Below are 21,520 nucleotides of genomic sequence, written 5' to 3'. Positions count from 1 at the left end.
GGAGAGTTGGTGGCAGATGTTAGCTCAGGGCTAATCTTCCTCAAGAAGAAAAAGAAAAAGAATTAGTTAAAATTTTATAAACTGCTATTAAAGATGCCCATGATCTGAATTATTTGAAAAACAATATTTAAAACTCTTAATATTTTTTATAAATGATAAATTATGTGTGCGCATTATATACACAAATATACATACATATATATTTTTACATTATATATAATTTACATTTTATATATATATATATATAGAGAGAGAGAGAGAGAGAGAGATAATCCACGTACATAGAATAAAGGACAAAGGATTGGTAGAGTATACACCAAACACTTAAACAATAGTACAGCAGTAGTGGTGTTGGGGTCAAGAGAGACAGAGAGAGTATGTTGGAAGATGGCAGTTCTTTTATGCTTTACTTTATATATTTCTGTATGGAAGGTTTTTAAAACACATAACTTTAATGTGTATTGCACATCACATTTGTATTTAGAAAACCATATAATGGGAAAGTTGTTGAAATACACAAAAATATTTTTTAAAGTGTCATTTAATGCAACAACTAGACATCTAAGAACTCGTGGAATAATTACAGAGATGATTTTTAAGATATAACAAATTGCAAAAAAGAAGTTCAACAGAAGGGATTGCATAAGAATTATATCATATAAAATATGCTCTTTAAAATAATATAGATGAAGATATATGTTCAAATATATTGCTATATGAAAAAAATAATGAAAAATGGGGAAAAGTATGATCCATTTTTATTTTTGCAGACCACATCTCCCTCTCTCAAAGCCTAACCTCCATGCTTCCTGGTTCATCCTCCATGTTATTGTTCATGTAGTTCCTTTTCTCTTTCTTCAGGCTAATGAATCCTATCTCCTTGAAAACCTTCTCCAATCTGCTGACAGATGAGATTTGCCACCACTTCTCTGCATTCTGTGCACTTTGTTCATACTTTGATCTATCAGTAACAAATGTGAAACACTTGTTTATTAGATTTTAGGTGACCTGACAATACAGTGAGTTCCTGAGTGCTGGGATTATGGTTTATATGTGGAGTAAAATAGTTCTGGGCCGGTATCTAAGACAGTGTCTGATATGTAAGACATGTTCACATATCAGCGAATATGAATCTTTGTATTCTTCTCGAAGCCTTGCACATCAAAAGCACTTATTGAAATTTTGTCTTGATTGATTGACAACAAACCTTCTAAGACAGCCAGAGGAAGAAAAAGCTATACAATACTATGCATTTGGTTCCTGGATATAGACTCATTTTATAAGGAAAGAGCAAGTGGTTTGCCTTTTTTCTTTCTTGATGTGTAAAATATTCCAGAAGTATGCATTAAAATAAATGTGTTTAATTCTCCTTCTGTCTAAGATGAACACGAAGAGGGTCAAGATTTATTCTATCACATTTAGAGAGAGAAAGAAAAAGGTAATTTACTGGGCTCCTTACCCTACTGTCAAAGCAAGGAAACTTGACCTTTATTACAAAAGTCATGCACAGAGACAGGAATAAATAGTTGTTGAAATTCTTAGATCATGGGGAAAATTTCAAAAACTTTAGGCCTCCTGATCCTACAAGGAAAGTCCAGTTTCCCTTGCTCAGAGTTGAATGCAAATCTCTTTAATGTATCATCATGATAGTTGCCATGTGCAGGAAAGAGAAAAAAAGATTAAGTTCATCTTTGTGCAAAAGAGAGTAAAGGAAAGTTGTAGGGAAGGAGGGTGATGCTGAAGGGACAATGGGAAAAAACACTAAAGTAAAAGACTGATATAAGGGAACAAATTGGAAACCCTCATGATGGCAGAGTTACCTTTAATTTCTCTTGTTCTGCATTGCCCATCCCACCACCAACCCTGGAAGGAAGGCCAGAGAGATAAGCCCGCTGCTATGATTTGTTTTTATATCCCTGAACTTCCTCTTGGTCTTCTCTGTCAGCATAATGATTAGTGGGGATGGCCAGGATTATTAGAGGGAGACTGAATCCAGATGGGTTTAGGATCACAGAACCCTGTATCACTACCAGAGATTGTGAGCACAGCATTGATTCCCTCAGGGGGTTTAGTGAATGTGGAAAGCTATGATCAATGTAAGAAGCATTTTGAGTATGGTTCTCAGATAAGTGAGACCCACATTTTGACTTTATTGAAGGAATCCATAAAAAATAAATTCTAGGGGCTGGCCCTGTGGCCGAGTGGTTAAGTTTGTGTGCTCCGCTGCAGGCTGCCCAATGTTTCGTTGGTTGGAATCCTGGATGTGGACATGGCACTGCTCATCAAACCACGCTGAGGCAGTGTCCCACATGCCACAACTAGAAGGACCCACAACGAAGAATATACAACCATGTACTGGGGGGCTTTGGGGAGAAAAAGGAAAAAAAGAAAAAAGAAATTCTGGTGCCAGGAAAATCAGAGAAATGCAAGGCTACTTAAAGGGTGGATGATGAACCTTGACCATAGTCCTATGATAGGAAACATTTGTTACATCAATATATATATTTGTTGAACACATTTTGTGTGCTGAGTTGTATGCAGGAAAAAAATAATGAAAGTGAGGACTCTTGCCTTCCTGGAATTTATAGAGACTCAGTTAATATAATGGGCTGTGATTATAATCATAGCTGTTAATATTAACACTTGAACACATGTCAGGTGCTAGATACTGTGATATGATTTTTGATTGTGTTATATTGCTATCAAATATAAGTGCCAATCTTATTAATTCTGTTTTTACCTTCATGTTACAAAAGGAGGAAACTGGGCTTTTGGAAGGTTAAATAATGTACCCGTGGTCACACAACTGGTACTCAGAAAATTTGCTGTTTAAGATTAGACAGTTTTAATCCAAAATTCTGCAATTTTGGGTGGCATTTGAGTGAAATACAAGAAAAGTTTGAGAATTAAAGAGAAAAAAAATACATGCTATACATAATTAAGTTATGAAGTTATCTGTCTTTGTCAAAAAGTAGTATTTCTCAGTTGACTTAATCTCGAATGTAAAAACACATGTATCTACCGTTTATTTTCATTGTGGAGTCTGAAGTATTTCTTGGGACAGGAATACTCTTAGCATCCAATCACACTTGATTACATATATGTTTTGGAAAAATATTTTAACTTTAATATTAACTTAATATTAATCATTATTAAAATAACATAATTTTCATTCAATTTCTTTGAAAAAAGAAAGGAGAAACATGTGAAGAAGACTTATGTGTTAGAACTGCCTGCAAAGATTTCATCTAATTTTAATGACACCTAAAGAAAAGGCAGCATAAATTCAAGTTAATGCATCAAGTCAGCCCGCCTTGACAGTAAACATTTGGCAAGAACACAAGGACAACACGTTGGTTTGGGTTTATGGGGAAGTGGTACCATGCACAGAGGTAAGTGCCAACCAGGTGCAACTGACAAGAAAAGTGAATATTACCAATGAATTTCTAGCATTAAAGTATCTCAAAGACAAAGATTCAAATTTATTTTCATTGAATTTTATTTACTATATTGCCAGCATAACTACCTATATAGGGAGTACTTAAAATTCTCTATGAACTATGTACTTTTCTATTAAACGGTATATTTTCAAACTTAACATTTGAATATATTAAAGCAAAAATTTGTTTCTTAACATTTAACACAGTATGTTTTTCACTTTTGTCTTATCTCTAAGACCTGCATCTCTTTCAAGGGAGGCTAATCATTTCTCCAATCCCTAGACAAAATGAGTAAGATTTTAATATTCATTTGGATGGCTTACATAACAGGCCCTAGGCCTCTTTTCATCATTTTTCTTCAGTTAAACTGTACTTCAGCCACCCAAATTATGGTCTAAGTAATCTTGGTCAACTCTGTCCCATATGTCTCCAATCCTTCTTGGGCTAGTCAGAACATAGCCTTGGGATGGAGATGGCAGAGGCACAGGAAAGCAGGTCCAGCCAAGAAAGCACATTTTTTTTTTTCTTTTGGGGAAGATTAGCTCTGAGCTAACATCTTCTGCCAATCCTCCTCTTTTTGCTGAGGAAGACTGGCCCTGAGCTAACGTCCGTGCCCATCTTCCTCTACTTTATATATGGGATGCCTACCACAGCGTGGCTTGCCAAACCATGCCATGTCCTCACCCGGGGTCCAAACTGGCGAACCCCGGGCTGCCAAAGCAGAACGTGCGAACTTAACCACTGCGCCACCGTGCTGGCCCCAAGAAAGCACATTTTAAGCCTCTGTTTGTGTTATGTCTGTGAAGAGCCCATGGGTCAAAGCAAGTCACAAGACCAAGTTCAAATTTAAGCAGTGGTAAATGCATTCCACCTTCAACAAAGATACTGCAAAGTCAAATGTAAACTGCTGTAGCAAAGAATTGGAACCAATATGCAATTTACTTTATGTATTAGTCAGGATTCTCCAGAGAAACAGAATCAAAACCAATAGGCTGTGTGAACAAATAGGCTGTGTGTGTCTGTGTGTGTGTCTATACATTTACAGAGAGAGAGAGATTGAGAGAAACAGATTGATTTCTTTTAGGAAATTGGCTTATGAGATTGTGGAGGCTGGCAAGTCCAAAATCTGCACGGCAGGCTGAGCAGGCTGGAGACTGTGGGAAGAGTTTATGTTGCAACTCGAGTGCTAAAGCAATCTGGAGGCAGATTCACTTTCCTGGGGTATCACTGTCTTTTTCTCTTAAGACATATCACTGACTGAATGAGGCCCACTCACACTTTGAAGGTTAATTTGCTTTACTCAAAGTCTGTTGATTTAAATGTTAATCTTCTCTAAAAAATACCTTTGCAGAGACATCAAGATTGATGTTTGACCAAATAGCTGGATATTATGGCCTAGCGAAGTGGTGGCCCAGTCAAGTGGTGGCCCAGCCAAGTTGACACTTAAAATTATCCATCGCATCATAGTTACCAAAGACAGAGAAGGATTTGGGTGTTAGTAAAAAACAATATTCATTCAAAAGTTCAACTATTCTCTCTTTTTCCTGCATATGAAAATAGACAGTCTCTATTTAAAAATATTTGTTAGTGGTCAAGTCTTCCTAATTTCCTTGTATTCCACTCAAAGTTCACCCCCAGTAAGAAGATAAACTGGGTGAACTAAGATACTAAGCGTTTCTTGGTTTTGTTTTTTGAACTGATTAAGATACTAGACAAGAAATTACTTCATAATTGCACTTAGTATCAAGACGTTTAAGAGCTAGATGCTAGAATCTGTGCTGTCCAACACAATAGCCACTGACCACATGTGGCTATTTCAATTTCAACTTAATTACTTAACCTTAAAAAAGTAGTTCCTCATTCACACTAGCTGCATTTTAGGGGCATAATAGCCACATGTGGCTAGTGGCAACTGTATTGGACAGCACACATATAGACCATCTATCCATCATTATGGAAAGGTGTATGAGACAGCATTGAGCTAGAATACCTGCGAGGCAGTCAGCGCCATTCTTCTGTGAAAATTATCCCAAAGGACTTTGCTGTTAATTCTCAAAGGGAGGTTTTGAACTAAATTCTAATTAAACCATTTGAAACACAAGTGTTATCTCATTTCTCTTATCACAGAACATTTACACAAGATTTTATGTGTTTAGGCTTTCAATAGCACCCTGTTGAACTTTCTCACTTTACTGTTAAGCAACCTAACATCCAGAGAGGTTTAGCAGCTTTGTCAAACCCACACAGATAGTTCAAATAAGAAGGGATAAACTGCAATGAGAAAAACTAACCCAGAACTAGGCACTGTGCTCCAGAGGAATCAGGCACAGATGGGTTTACTAAGACATGCAAATACAGTTGCAAAGCACCTAACATCACCAGCTGCTAGGAGCACAAAGCAGGGGCTGCATTTGTGCCTCCACAAGCCCAGCATGACATTTAATTATGTGTGGATACAGGAGCCAGAGAAAACAAGGCGGCATCAAAACTTCTGTCTATCCCTGCAGCTCGAGTGCAATCCCCAGTCGTCTCTACCTTAGCTTAGCTCTGTATTACCAGAGCTGGGTCACAGACACCCTGTATACTATTTAGCTTTGCAATAAATCAGCGCTCCCTCTTAGTTCCATCAGCCCTCCACAGCCTCTAAGGACTGAGGCTGCCCAAGATGTTTATATTCCATTCCAAATATACATGCTTTTACACAGCTCATGGTTATGAGAATGTCTTTGGATATTCATAAGGCAATCCATCAAGTATGGGAAGACCAATTCTGTTTGGTAATTATTATCACAGAAATTCAAGTAAATGCCAGAATGGAGGTTTAAAAACACGCTCCTTGGGAACACTCTCTCTTCAATTATCTGAGTCTTAGGCAAAACCATTTTTTTTGGAACTCACATTTTTTATTAACTTAGACTCTTCAGTGATTTGCTTGAAAAGCTCACCTCAGAGACATTTAATTTAATAGGTATACAACACACACGTGTGCATACACACACACTTATACATGTACATTTTTCCCTTAAGATAGAAAATAGACTAGCAATTTTCATCAATAGGAAAATATTCAGAACTTTTTAAAAAGATTGTAGGGGAGGAAGACATTTCCTCTACCCTCTAGGTCTTTCTGGTTAGTCTATGAATTCAATTCACGTAAGACAGAGTAACAAGAGAAAATCAAACAAAGCTTTATAACATGTATACCTGGAAAGACTCAGGAAAATTGAGCAACTCTCCAAAATGGTGGTGGTTCTTATCTTAAATACCATCTTCAGCTAAAGACCAAGGAGGATGTTTGGGGTGGGAGGAGTCAGTTATGGGAGATTACCAGAAAAGTACAGTAAACAAGAGTAAGGTTATTATGCAAATTTAAGTCCTTGCCTTCCGTGTTGATGAGAGTTTCCAGAGATAAGGTCATCCCCTCTTCTTCCTGGTACAGAGAGGGAGACACCTTTACAGATGGAAATTTCCCTTACAAATGTAAACGTCTCTTATAAAGGGTAAGCAAATTCTACTTTTTAGAGTTTTTTTCATGTCTGCAGTTTTCAAAAGTAACCAACCCAAAATAATCCTCACGCCAAAGAAACACATATTGGGGTGGCCTATTCCAATCCCCCACAAGATTCACAATTCTGGAAGCTGATTTTCCAAACTTTACATCAAAAAGTGGACAGTGATAAATCCATTGACTAAATCACCTCTGTATTTTTATTTTTCATTTTGATTTGTTTAGGAATGTGAGAGAGCCTGTCCTATCTAGCTCAAAAGTTCCTTTGGCTCTATGAGCCCTAGAATGACCTGTAGAAACGTACTTAGTCTCAGGCATGCTGTGGGATTAGGGCAAACCATCAATGGCTTTTCTCTGACCATTATTCTTTAGAAGAGAAGATAGGGACGTTGATGCAGACTAGACTGAAAATGGTTCTACTGTGTCTCCAACAGTCGGCACAAAGTGATTGGTTGAGGATAATATGTAGTGATTCTCACACAAACTCACCTTCCATAATAACATTCTCAGAAAACACAGGGAAAAAAGAATTATTTGACATCTGTGCTTTAACCACCCCTAAATGAGTGAGAAAGCAAATAGAAGCAGAGAGCTGCATGGGGAGGCACATGAATTCCAAAAAGCAAAGAGAGAGGAAGGGACGAAGGGAGAGAGGGAGGGCGGGAGCAAGGGAGGAAGTTATAGTCAAAGATAACAGAAGTTAACCATGTATTAAGAGGTAAAAGGAAAAATTAGGGGAGGCTGAATTTGCTACTCACTTCTGTTTTCCAAATCCAGTGGCCATTTTAGCTTGCAAATGTACATATTTGCTCCCTTATGTGATATGATAGAATCAGAAAGCGTGCACAAACAAATGTGCTGCCAAGCAAGCAAGAATAGTAAAATAGGTTAATCTCATTATAGGAAGAGACTGTAATTATTTTGGCTTATTGTGTCTTCCTATTCTCTGATTCTTAGTATATGAACAACACATTTTGGTATTTAGTTATAGGCTATCTTGAATTCATATATTCTACTAATTTCTATATAAATTGTTTTACCAGGAAGACAGGCAGAAAGTTTTAATTTCTTTTAAATTTACTCAGCACCTCACACAGTACTATCTATATAAAAGTCCTCACCTCACACTTCCTAATTTCAAAATTTGCTATAAGTCTATAATAACTGAAACTATGTGTTACTGGCATAAGATAGACATATGGATCTATGGAATAGAATTGAGAGGCCAGAAATAAACCCATACATCTTTGGCCAATTGAAGTTTGACAAGGGTGCCGTCCTTTCAGTGAGGAAAGAATAGACTCTTCAACTGCTGGAAAAACTCAATATCCATGTGCAAAAAGATCAAGTTAGACCCTTACCTCATACCATATACAAAAATTAACTAAAAATGGATAAATGACCTAAATATAAGAGCTTAAAGCATAAAACTCTTAGAAGGAAACATAAGGGTAAATGATGATGACCTTGGGTTTCGTGATGGATTCTTAGATACGATCCCAAAAGCATGAACAATGAAAGGGAAAATAGATAAATTGAACTTCATCAAAATTAAAAAAATTTGTTTATCAAAGGGCATTATAAATAAAGTGAATAGACTATCTACATAATGATGGAAAATATTTGCTAATCATATATCTGGTAAGGATATAGTGTTCAGGATATATAAAGAACACTTACAATTCAAGAACAAAAAGACAAATAACTCAATTAAAAAGTGAACAAAGGATTTGAATAGACATTTCTGCAAAGAAGGTATACAAATGGTCAACAAGCACATGAAAAGATGTTCAACATCATTAGTAATTAGGGAAATGCACCTCAAAACACAATAAGCTATACTCACCAGGATGATTATAGTCAAAATAACAGAAAATAAAAAGTGTTAGTAAGGATGTGGAAAAATTGGAATCCTTATAAACTGCTTGTAGGAATGTTTTTGCCCCTGTAGAAAACAGTTTGAGAATTCCTCAAGAAGTTAAATATAAAATTACTATATGAGTGAGCAACTCCACTCCTTAGTACATAACCAAAAGAATTGAAAATAAATGCTCAAACGAATACATGTACACACATGTTCATAGCAGCATGATTCACAATAGCCAAAAGGTTTATACTTTTACAGCCCAATTTTCCATCAATGGATGAATGGATAAACAGATTGTGGTATATTCATAAAATGGAACATTATTCAGCAATAAAAAAGAATGATGGTACTGATATATGCGACAATGTGAATAAACTGTAAAAACATGGTAACTGAAAATAAGCCATATGCAGAAGGTCACATATTATATTATTCCATTTATATGAGATATCCAGAGTAAAGATATAATGCAGATTGGCGGTTGCCTGGGACTGGGGAGAAGAGGAAATGGGAGCAACTGCTTAATGGGGAGAGGGTCTACTTTGAACGTGATACATGTTTTGGAACTAGATAGAGGTCATGGTTGCACAATGTTGTGACTGTACTATGTGGCACTAAATTTTTCACTTTAGTAGTTAATTATATGTTATGTGAATTTCACCACAATAATGAAAACAGTACTCAGCAATTATGTACTGTACAAATACATTCATTAATTTTGGATTTATAATTTACAACGATCATTTGTAAGCACATTTTATTTTTGAGAAATATCTGCATCAGTTTATTCCCAAACTTACAAATGCAATGTTTTCTTGGTTTGGATGTGCTTTTAGATGTCAGTGGAATAATCCTATCATAAGCCCATGAAAAGCACAAAAATGGTGTGCAGGTGGGGAAAGTGATGCAGTGGAGTGCCCAGTGATTACTGACAAGGGAAGGTAAGGGAGAAATGCCAGTAGCTGTCTATTTCTGCAACTAGTACTCAGTTTAACCTTTCCTGTCAATGGAGGACCAATGCTGAGCAAGCAGAGGTTTTCAACCTCAGTACTATTGTTATTTGGGCTAGATAGTTCTTTGCTAAGGGGGACTGTTCTGTGCATTGTAGGATGTTTAATAGAATCTCTGGCCACCACCAACTAGGACTAGATGTCACTAGCAACCACTCTCCTCCTCACGTATCAAATTTCATTGGAAGGGAGAAAGCAAAATTGCTCTTCTTTGAGAACTATCAATCTAGAGTAAGATCTTTGGAAGTTTTAAAGCAGAGCTTTCTAAACAGTGATGGTGTCAATATTGTCACTAGCCTGTGGCAAAAAAGTGAGGAAACAAATGAGGAAATGGATTGGAAGAAGTTTTTGTTGTGATCATTGTTAATGATTCCTTTTTTAAATTCAAAGGACCAATTTTTTATGAAAGGTGCTTAGACCCTTTAATTTAATTATGGTAATTGTATGGCATTTTAATTAGGTTTTGTTTTAATGTTCTTGACATTGACAAGTCCTCAAAATTTATTCTGAAATTTTTGGTTTGGTGAAAACAAACTCTAAAAATCAGGACTCACTTCTTTAGACCACAGCAAGTATATCTTTTTCTCCTTCACTAAACTTTGAATGGTATAATTCTGGGGTCCATACATAACTATTGCCATGTAACGAACACAAATTACGTAGCCACTTGCAAGAGCCAAGAGGATACAAAAATAAAGGAAAATTATTTTATTTTCTTAACACAGACATTAAAAACCGATAGCCTACAGTCCCTATGTGGTCCATAGGTGTAGGAGTGTACTTTCTGGACCAGCACAGTTGTTTTAAAGCTGTGACTTGACTGTCGATATTTTTAAAAGTAAGATTTTACCTTAATATCTGTATTGCTGGCTTGTTTCTAATAATGGTAGACCCACATTCTGACATAGCAAAAGCATATAAAACTTAGGAACTCGGTCCTATTAAATTCAGTATGCATTCAACATTGGACCCATTTCTCTCCATTTTCTGTCATCTCTTAAATTTGTCCTGCTTGCCTCATTTGTGTTATTCTTAGAACAAATTGTTAAGAATAACAAATTGTTATTGTGTCATTCTCTGTCTTCATATTGGCTAGAATGAGATGGTTTGGCCAAAAGAAAATTTATTTAATAAAAGATATCTCCATTTCATTCTTCTTCAAAGCTCTCTTTAAGCTAGTCTTAGAAGTACTTTGAAGGTGAAAAATATTCAATTCAAAGAAAAAAGAAATAAAGCTAACTATTTTGAAGTTTTGTTATTTTTTTGTTTTAATATTGAATTCAGGACAAAAAAAGCTTCTGCTTTTAACTGTATAATGTAGCTAGGTGTAAAATTTTTTGTCTTCTCCCATATACCTAAAGGCCTTATTTATTTCCACAGGAAACAGTAGGTCATGAGGGACGTGAGAGCCACTGACAAGGGGAGGGACTGGTTGTCATGAGGCGCTCAGGTTTTGCCAGAGGAGAGATGCTATATAAATTAAAAAAAATAACCTCAGCAGGTGATTCTAAGAAACTATTCCTCCAATAGCAAAATTACTCCCATAGAGAGTTATTTATTTTGAACCTTCCTAAACTTGTCTGAAAAAGCTTGGAAATCCCTATGATTGTTGAAAAATACATGAATGGATGCATATAGGGAATGACTAATAAAAAGCTATATTACTAAGAGCTCTGATGAATGAAGAATTAAATTAGCCTGAGAAATGGGATCAAGAGTCACAATAAAAAATGTCTTTCTTTCTTTTTCCTCACCTCTCCTTGATTTTGTCTGCATTCCATTTCTTTCAACTCAGGAGCAAAGAAGAAATAGAATCATAAATTAAAAAAAAAAAAAAAAACCCTTAGCAGATTAATTCACATAACTCTGAAATATTTTACATCTTGAACCTACACCCCTTTTAGATCTATCCTACTTACAATAGGTGGCATTTCCTTTCTCATTTCTTGATTTCCTTTATGCCTAAAGGACTCTTCTCCTATTTTAATTCTCTCTTTTTGCCTTCTCTCTCTTAGTACACTACACATCAATTACTTTCATGAAAAAAAAAGGCCTTGAAAATAAATAAACCAATAGTCACTAGCTACACTTTCCCTCCAATCAAGCTATATTTTGACCTATTACCTAAATCTTACTTCTTTTTATTCCACTGCCACCAACCCAACTTATTTTTGTCTCTCATCTGTGGCCTGATATTCAAAAGGTGTGGTTTCTACTACCAATTCTGCCTTTGTATCAACTGGATCATGTGTCTAAGCCTCACTTTCCTCATCTGTAACCATAAACTTCATTCCATTACTGGCATTATGCATGTCTCTAGGATCACACACCTGCAGATTCAGATGCTTTCCTTATACCCACAAAGTTCTAGCTTAGTGGACCAGGGCAGGAGTCACTTGGCCTAAGCTGGATAAAGGCATAGATGTGCTTTGCTAAAGGTATTATGGGGGATGGCCAGAGGCCATTTTGAATTTATATGGAGCATAATCCCTGCTCTTCCTATCTTTCCCTTTGGGGCATTCAACCTTTCATTTATCGACTTACCCTTTAACCATCCAGCAAATGAATGAACACTTGAATGCTTTGCCTGCTAGAAAATCCATTTGATTTTGCTGAATGAATTGGCTGCCCAGATGAGAAGAGTATAAATCAAACTTGTTGCTTACTTTATAGACTGGTTGATAAATAAATCAATCCCTTTTTAGTGATTTTGCACTGGAGATAGGAATTGTATCAGTTTGACGGAGATGGATCTCCTCTACAAACTCAGGAGAAAAGTACTTCTTCTGTTGGACTTGGGATTCGTAAATATTGAGTAACAGATGCACGGACAGAAAATTCTTCTTTAGTTTAATTGAACGAAAATTATTCCTTGCCTCACATAGGTGATGTTTAAGGCTTAAATTCTCATAACATTGTCAGTTCTTCTTCCACAATCCTTCGGATACTAGAGTTTATTTTTAGCTTGCAAATTACTAATCTCACAAACCATCTACAGAGAATGAAAAAAAAATGGTTGCTGCTATGGGAACAATATCTCTGCATTTCTGACTTTTATTTTAAAATAGAACAATTTTAACGTTGCATTAATGCAGAGGAAAGAGAATGTTTGCATTTAACAGCACCCAGAGTTCTTCTAGCTGTCACTTTGCAAGATCTAAACATTTTACACAACATGATTTTAGAAAACTTTTGACCTTTTAAAATTTTATTTTATTTTTTTTTTAATTTTTGTTCCAAATGTCAGGAACCATCGAGGCACTTGTCTTAAAGGAAAAGGTCACCCAAGAAGAAAGTTAGTCCTGGGTTGAGTGACAGTATTTCTCAGTTGTCTAATCCAGGGTGCCAAACACTAACTGTAGAGTGCCTGAATGATAGCTTACTTTCTGCACTGGTTCTAGAAGTATGAGAATGTTTCAGGAACTTCTGCAGCTTTTTCCAGTGCCAATCTGGTGAAATGTGACAATTAATCCAAATCCAACTGTCATAGTAAATGAAAGTCAGTATCTTGAAGCACACAGCTCTTTGTGAAAGCCAGTTATATATTCTCCAATAGAGGCAGCACTTATTTGAAAGTAATTCATCATTGGCCTAAGTTACCATTATGAAGGGACCACTATGAACTAATTGTCACGTAGGAGTATGGTTCTTGCTTATAGTAATGTTTCCTTGATTGAATATTAGTCTTACTGAAATTATATAATAGACTAAGCATATAAAAGCACGGGGTTTTTGCAATGAAATAGAATTACATTCAAGACTTTTCTTAAAAGTGGATTCTAAAACTAAATGAGGACACACCAAGTGAGTATTATGAAACTATTGTAAGTATTGAAAAATGCTATAGTTGTGATGGACCTTTTCATTGATTGTTAAAGAGCAGTTTTCTTTTGAAGAACAGGACATTGAGGTGGAATGAAGCTGCAGTTAATCACCTTGCCCAGGAACTACAGCTTATGACTGACAAACTTGAGACTAGAATCCTGCCTCAGTATTTCTTCTGGAGAGCATTCTGTGCCCATGCACTTTGTGCCTGCTGGAATGCACAGGTAAATCAGACTTTGAATTTTGTTATTTGTACAAATTATAACAATAGGCTAGTTTCAGGAAATGTCACTGCCAAGCCAACTTTTTAGTCTAGGCATTGTGGTCTTACAAGAGTAATGTAACCAAGGAGGTTGAGATCATAAGATAATGTTTACGATCCATTCTTGAGTTTGAGATTTAAGCAATCTATGATTTGTAGTCCCAGAACATGTAGTATCATACTCTATCCATGATGTTAGATTTAGAAAGTATCTCAAGGTCTAAGAAGGATACAGTTTTGGCTAATAAAAAAATACCAACCAGTATTGCAAATTTCAAGAAATTGTATATGCTGGTACTCAACACAGATGTTGAAAGGGTTTTGATAAGTTGTTAGATGTGTTTTTAAGGGAAACTTTTTTTGGAGTATATATTCTGAAATTATTAGACCCACATCAAAGGACTAAACACTCAGTTCTCTCAGGAATCAAAAAATGATTCTAAGGTGGAAAAGACTGGAGCTGTTAGTGTTGATAAGCAAAAAACCATCAACAATGAGTGTGACTCAGGATTCTGTGACAGTAAATGTCCCAAAGTTTCAACCCCAGTTCATCCATCTACAAGCATGTACCAGTTATTAAAAAAGAGGTGATGGAGAGTTTTTTTTTTTTTTTTTTTTTTTTTGCTGAGTAAGATTTGCCCTGAGCTAACATTTGTTGGCAATCTTCCTCTTTTTATCTGTGAGCCACCACCACAGCATGGCCACTGACAGACAAGATGAGTAGTGTGGTTCCACACCCGGGAACTGAACACCTGCTGCAGAAGCGGAGCATGCTGAACTTAACCACTATGCCACCAGGGCTGACTCATAGAGAGAAACTTTTGAAATTGGAAACACAGTTGCAAATTACGGAGAGTCTAAGTCAACTACCAATTATTTGTCACCAAAACTTTTGAAAACTTTCCAAAGGAAACAAATGAATAGCAATAATTCATTATTCATGTCATCAGGATTGAATGAGCTTTAAACATCACTAAAGTCAAGCTTTCTGATACCATTTTACCTGTACATGTCTGGCTTTCATTGGTATAAGATATAAGCAAGCAGACTCTCTAATATTTTATTTACAATCAATTCTACAGTCAAATATATGTCAAAAATAAAATCTGAAAGACTAAAAAATTGTCTGTGATAACCAGTCGAATGTAAGAAAGACTTTGCCCATGTGCAGGAATTAAGGAAATAAAGGACCTATGGAGAATACCCAGAAGTAATCTTATCTGCCTGAAGCATCAAATTGAGTGAAAATAGGAAATCTGTGGTAAACTTTACACCCTCCCTCCATCAAATCACACACAGCTGCCTTCTCTAGAGCTCTCATACCTGTGCTCAGTGGGCCAGACACCTGCCTGCCACTGCAGGAGTAGTAATGACTTCCCTTCTTCCAAATCTTGTGCAAGAGCCTCTCATTGGTACAATAGAAACCAGAACACTGCAGGGAAAGGGAGTCTCAGAAAGGTGTTTTTCAGGCCTCTAGAGAAGATGGCAAAAGTTAGGTGGAATAATGCTGAGATGCCAATAGGCAATGTATTGTGATTTTTGTCATAAAGAAGATGCAACTGTAGGGGAGAAAGAAATTTTGTTCTACCCTCTAGGTTCTGCTGCCTGATTTAAGAATTAAAGTGACATGAGACAAAATAACAGGAGAAAATCAAATAAAGTTCAATAACATGTGTACAAGAGAGAAACCAAGGAAAACTGAGTAATTTGCCAAAATGGCTAATGCCACTGCCTTAAATATTCTCTTTAGCTAAAGACAAAAGAGGATGTTGGGGGTAGTGATTTGGGACTTCAAAGGAGAAGAAGGCGATTCACATGGAGATGGAAAAGCAAATGTTTGGTAAATAAACGTTTGCCATGCCTGGCAGATACAATGGGACATGGAAGGAGCTTTGGTCAAATGGACCTTGACAGGTGCCTCCTTTTCTACCACATCTAGTTCAGATTATACTATAGTTATCTGTGATATTAGCTTCTTCCTTGAATAGGCCTTCAATCTTAAATTCTTTTAGACAGTTAGGGTGAAGTTCAAAGTTTCTTCCTGAGTCTTTTGTTCTTAAAAATAATCAAGCCAAAGAGATACATTTTGGGGTGGCAAATTCTCCTCCCCTACACAACTCAGATACAAGTATTTATATTCTTTATTACCTTTGCCCCTCTACTTTGGGAACGTTATCTAAATAGAATTTGGTCTTATATTGTCAGAAGTTGATCTGGTTGATTTCTACAAAGGAGATCTCCATCTTGACCTCATTACTTTCTCATTTTAGCCTGGGGCATGAACAATGAGCAAAGACAGGTAATTACAGTGGGTTATTGGAATCAATTTTTTTCTTATTTGTGAAGACAATGGTTCAAGATTGAATAAATGTTACCTTTTAAAGTGTTCTAGCTCGGGGATTTGCATGCTGTGATTTTATTTTAGAAAATGCAGACTGGTCTATAGAATTGGACAAATACAAGCTTCTTTGAAAATGTAACTTTCAATTGGACCCTGGAGTGGAATATGTCTATTTTCTAGCAGCAAAGATTCCCCTGTAGCAATTGTCTTTCAAGGGAGGTTCCAAGACCAGTAGTATCAGCATCACTTGAGAACATGTTAGAAATGCAAATTCTCCTGTCCCCCGCCTCCCCCCAGAACTAGGGAACAAAGTCTCTGGGTTTGGGCCCAAAGGTCTGTATTTTTAAAAGCTCCCAAATAATTCTAAGCCAAGATAAATATGACAGCCACAGGCCTATATAATGAAGAACTGGGAGACTTGCTTCAAGATCTGCATTTGATTCAGGAAAACATAATGTGAGCATAGTGGAGGTGACTATGTACAGAGTGTTACCACAAATCAGCACGTCAGATGGGGAATTATTAGCATGATAAAAACAAAGAGGCTCCACGGATCTTCATTCTTCCTCTTTGTTTCTCCTCGTTCATTCTCTCTCAATGTACAGATGCTGGCACTTAAGTTGAGGTAATTTTTGCCATTAATACTCCCCAACAAGTTGCCCTTGATGTACTTCTTGACCTAAATTTCCAGGGCATAAAGATAGAGTTTTAATCCATTTTATTTCATTCTTCAATACCTACCATCAATCTGTGCTTTGAGGGACTTCCTCCCCCTCCAAACATGGCTGCAAAGTGAAAAACTTACCTGCACACCCACCTTTCCTCATTGCTTATTCTCATTTCTTTGCTAATGCTAAAGGTCAGCACGCAGGTCATTCTTAGTTAATGCATTTATATCTAATTACTAGTAGTTGGTGGAAGATTGAACTCAGGAGTAATAAAATAAGAAATGTGAGGGGGATGTAAAAGCTAATGTCCATTTTTCTCAACCTGTATTTTCTGACACTCAACAATCTTGCTCAAAAAAACACAAAACCATTTCATCTTTTTGTTCACTCTCTCTTTCTCCTTCACTTTCACTCTCTCTCTCTTCCTGCCTCTCTCTAATACATACACATATGTAACATGCTGAGGTTATGTGTTATCCTTCTCTGCCATCATTGTAAATTTGGTGAAAAATTTTGAGAAGCACTGCAGTGAGCATTGAATAAAACTGAGTGCTGCTTGTTTGTTTACTGTCTTAGGCTTATATTTTCAAATAGATTGTAAATTTACTGAGAGCACTGTTCACATCTCATATGCTATTGGTTCCATTACATATACTATTGTTTCTGATACATGTTGCTCCTAGCAGAGTGCTGGCACATAAGAACAGGTCATAAATACAAGACATGTTTCTGATTACCTTTCTCTCTTCAAGCCTTCCATTATTCATTTATGATCATCGGAGGGGGGGGGGGGGGGGGGGGGGGGGGGGTGGCTAGTTCTCCCTCTGTGTATCTCTGTCCCTTACTTGAGTTATTCTACTTGAAAATAGGATATTATTTTTGGCATTTCACCATTGGAGAAAATAAACACATATTTTAACTTTTACATAAATAGCAAACTGAGCCAGGAATAATCATGGAAGTAAGTATTATACACAATATATGTACAATAATTATCACATATATATGTGTTTGTACAGTATGTTGTTATACTTGATGATTTTATGCTCCTCGAAATTTTTGAGACTTTGATTTATTAGCTCTTTGATTTTTTTCAAATAGTCATTCAATCATTTTACTCATTTACTAAACCAGTTTTGATACAATTTTTGAAATGTAGAAAAGGCTACTAGAACAGTTTACTAAATAATTATCTGTGCTGATAGTCAATGACTAATTTTACCCACTTTATTTGTATTGTACAATACACATGTTGAAACACCATCCAGTTATTTTTATGAACAACATATATCTTCAATGTGTATGTGTGTGTGTATTGTAAGGGAGCAGAATTTGCCATCCCAAAATATGTCTCTTTGGCTTGATTATTTTTTAGAACAAAAGACTCAGGAAGAAACTTTGATCTTCCCCTACCTGCCTAAAAGCATTTAAGATAGAAGGCCTGTTCCAGGAAGAAGTTGTCACCATAGAATCCTATTGTATAATATGAACTAAGTGTGGTAGGCAAAGAGGAACCTGCCAAGGCCCATTTGATCAAAGTCCCCTCCATGTCCCATTGTATCTGCCAGGAATAGCAAACATTTGTTTACCAAACATTTCCATCTCCATGTGAATCACCTTCTTCTCCTTTGAAGTCCCAAACCACTACCCCCAACATCCTCCTTTTCTTTAGCTGAAGATGATATTTAAGGTGGTGGCTTTGGCCATTTGGTAAATTACTGTTTTCCTGGGTTTCTTCCCATGTATACATGTTATTGAACTTTGATTGTCTCCTGCTATTCTGTCTCATGTCACTTTAATTCTTAGATCAGCCAAAAGAACCTAGAAGGGAAGAGGAAAATTTCTTCCTCCCCCACAATATGTTGTATATGTGTGTGTTTTTGTGTGTGTTTTACAATATATATATGGATAGAGAAATAGCATAAATAAAACTGAGGGCATAAAATAAAAATTACATAATTGGAAAGTAGAAAGTGATGTAATACACTACTTACTTTTGAATAAATAGAAGTTTTACTGACTATCGAATTTGGCATATAAGATACTTTCATATGTTCCCTTACTGGTCTACTGTAGAACTCCACTATATTAATCATGTCTATCTCCACACTATTCATGCATTCCTGAGGTACAGAAATCACCTTGTTTTTCCATGTACTCTATAACTAGCTCAGTGCCTAGTATATAACAGGCACTCTAGAAATATTCATTGAATACATAAGTTCATCTTCACTCAGGGAACTTTTCCATGTAGCCACTGAATCAATGCTGTTTTATTTATCTAAGTCATTGAACAAACATTTTTGATGCCTTCTATATTCTACCTACTCTGGTAATTACAAAATGATGAGTTTTGAAGGACCTTATAAGATCATTACATACACACTAAATTAAAATATATGAATAAAATGAATGACTTGGGATTTTGCAGCATTCAAAGAATACTTAGGATTTCAATAGGTGGAAAATAAAACATCTGGAAAAGACACAATAAAGTTAAAGACATTAAGTAATTAAAGTGTATTACTCTGTCAATGAATAATAAGATTATTAAACTATCACTTGTTTGAAAATTAACCCTATTTGTATAATAAAGTTGTAAATTCCCATCCTGACCCCAAAAATGTGATCATAGCTTGAGATCTGGATGAAAATGAACTCACCACTGGAGCAACGTAAACAAGGAGAAGGAGAGGGTCAGGAGGGAAGGGTGGATAATTTAAACCTTCAGTGTCAGAGAACTGAGACAAGACCAGAGAATTGGAGAAGGTGAGAGGGCACAATGAAAGATGCAGGGATGTGAAAGGCAAGGGAAGGAAGTTTGATTTCCATGGAGCAGTCAACAGGAAAAGAAAAGAGTATTTCATTTGCAGATTTCTGTCAGCAGTGCACTTTGAGAAAGAGTCTGAGTATAGAAAACGGAACAAAGCTAGATTTCAAGGATTCTGGGAATTGGCATCAAGTAGATGCAAGTGGAGGCAGTGGAGTGAGAAATGCCATTATGGGAAGTTCTCTTTCAGGAACAGGATACCTTGAATGTATGTTATATGCAATGTGAAAATTAAGCCATGAGAAAGAAATTGAAGGTAAGATGGAAAGAATACTTGATGGGGCAAGTTTCCAGAGATATTGAGAAACAGATAAGATACAATAAAATGTTCAGGTTGTGAATTTTTTGAAAAGGAACAGAGATGATTATACAGAGCCAGAGGAAAAGAAGTCAATAAGATGACCATTCTGAGAAATGTTGGAGTAGAAATAATGGAAGGTGTTTTTGAAAAAAAGATGTTAAAAAAGTTTTTAAGTAGGATGCTATTAACGAGTTCCAGATTTTCTTAAGTTCTGAAGAGGCAGCTTAGAGTACTGGAAAAAGCTACGGAGTTAGAATCAACAAGCCCTGTTGTGATTTCCAGATCCACCACTTGCTGTGAGACCATGCACATATCAACTTCTCCTAATCTCTCTGATACTCATGTTCTTCTCTTTAGAATGAGGTTATAATGGACTTAGAGGTTATAATGGACATGAGGTTATAATGGACATGGTGCCCAGATTCCCCTTCAAAGGAAAACTTGTGGCCCTGGTTAACAGCAATGATATCTACAGGTGGACTTCGCCTGTCAGCTCCTTGAAAGATCACCTCAGTTGTCATCTCACCCAAAGCCAACCCTTTTGGGGACAGCCCTTATGCAATGACTGAGGGACACAGGGGCATAAAGACCAGGACATTTCAGGCCAACATGAGACACTCTGATGGGGTATTTTAGCTTCAGAGCTACCTTGGGTTTGGCCAAAGTTGTTTGGGCCTGCTGTGCAACTGGACTTCTCTTTTGCCCAATCGTGCTGCCCTCTCCCTTCTTTCAGATGTGTTTATCCTAAGGTAACACTCTCATAACACTTCTGTCCATTAAATTCTGCCTCAGAGTCACTCAGGAGAGCCCAACTTGTCACCAAGGTTGCTGTGAGGATTGAAGGAGGCAGTGGTGAATATGAAATTGTTGTGCACTGAGTAGGTGCTCATAGACACTACAGATCAAAGTTTGTTTACAGGTCTTATTTCACAAAGAAGTAGGATATATTCTTCTGAATACCCTAACATGAGTCATTTTAACTAAACATTTTCTAGTTACTTTGCAGTATCTACTTTGAAGCATGCTGTGGTGTTTTAGTAATTTTTCCACAAGTGTGAATGAGTTGTTTTGGAGGCAATCCTATACATTTACTTTTTGATCATAGTTATAGCATGTAAGAGGCATTATACTTGACTGCGGCCATGTTTTAGGTTCAATTTATGGCTTTAATTAGAGGTCAGTCTGCTGAGAGTTAGAAATCATGCTGTATTTGGGATTTGGAGCTGTTCTGAGACATGAGAAGGAATCAATTTATAGCTAGATTTATAGGGCAAGCCTATGTCAAAGGAAAAGTGGGAGAAACACAGGAAAGTTTCACCCCAGAAGTGTCAGTGACTTTATCCTTTCTGGACGGGAGTGGTAAGGGGCCCAATCACTCCACCTCCTATACTGATCCCAATGTCAAGCTTAGTCTAAGCTGTGATTGCTATGACTAGAGGAGTTTTCTTTCTTTCTTTTACTCTTATTG

Source organism: Equus quagga, chromosome 5, assembly GCF_021613505.1.
Source record: "Equus quagga isolate Etosha38 chromosome 5, UCLA_HA_Equagga_1.0, whole genome shotgun sequence".
NCBI lineage: Eukaryota > Metazoa > Chordata > Mammalia > Perissodactyla > Equidae > Equus > Equus quagga.
This window is presented reverse-complemented; position numbering follows the sequence as displayed.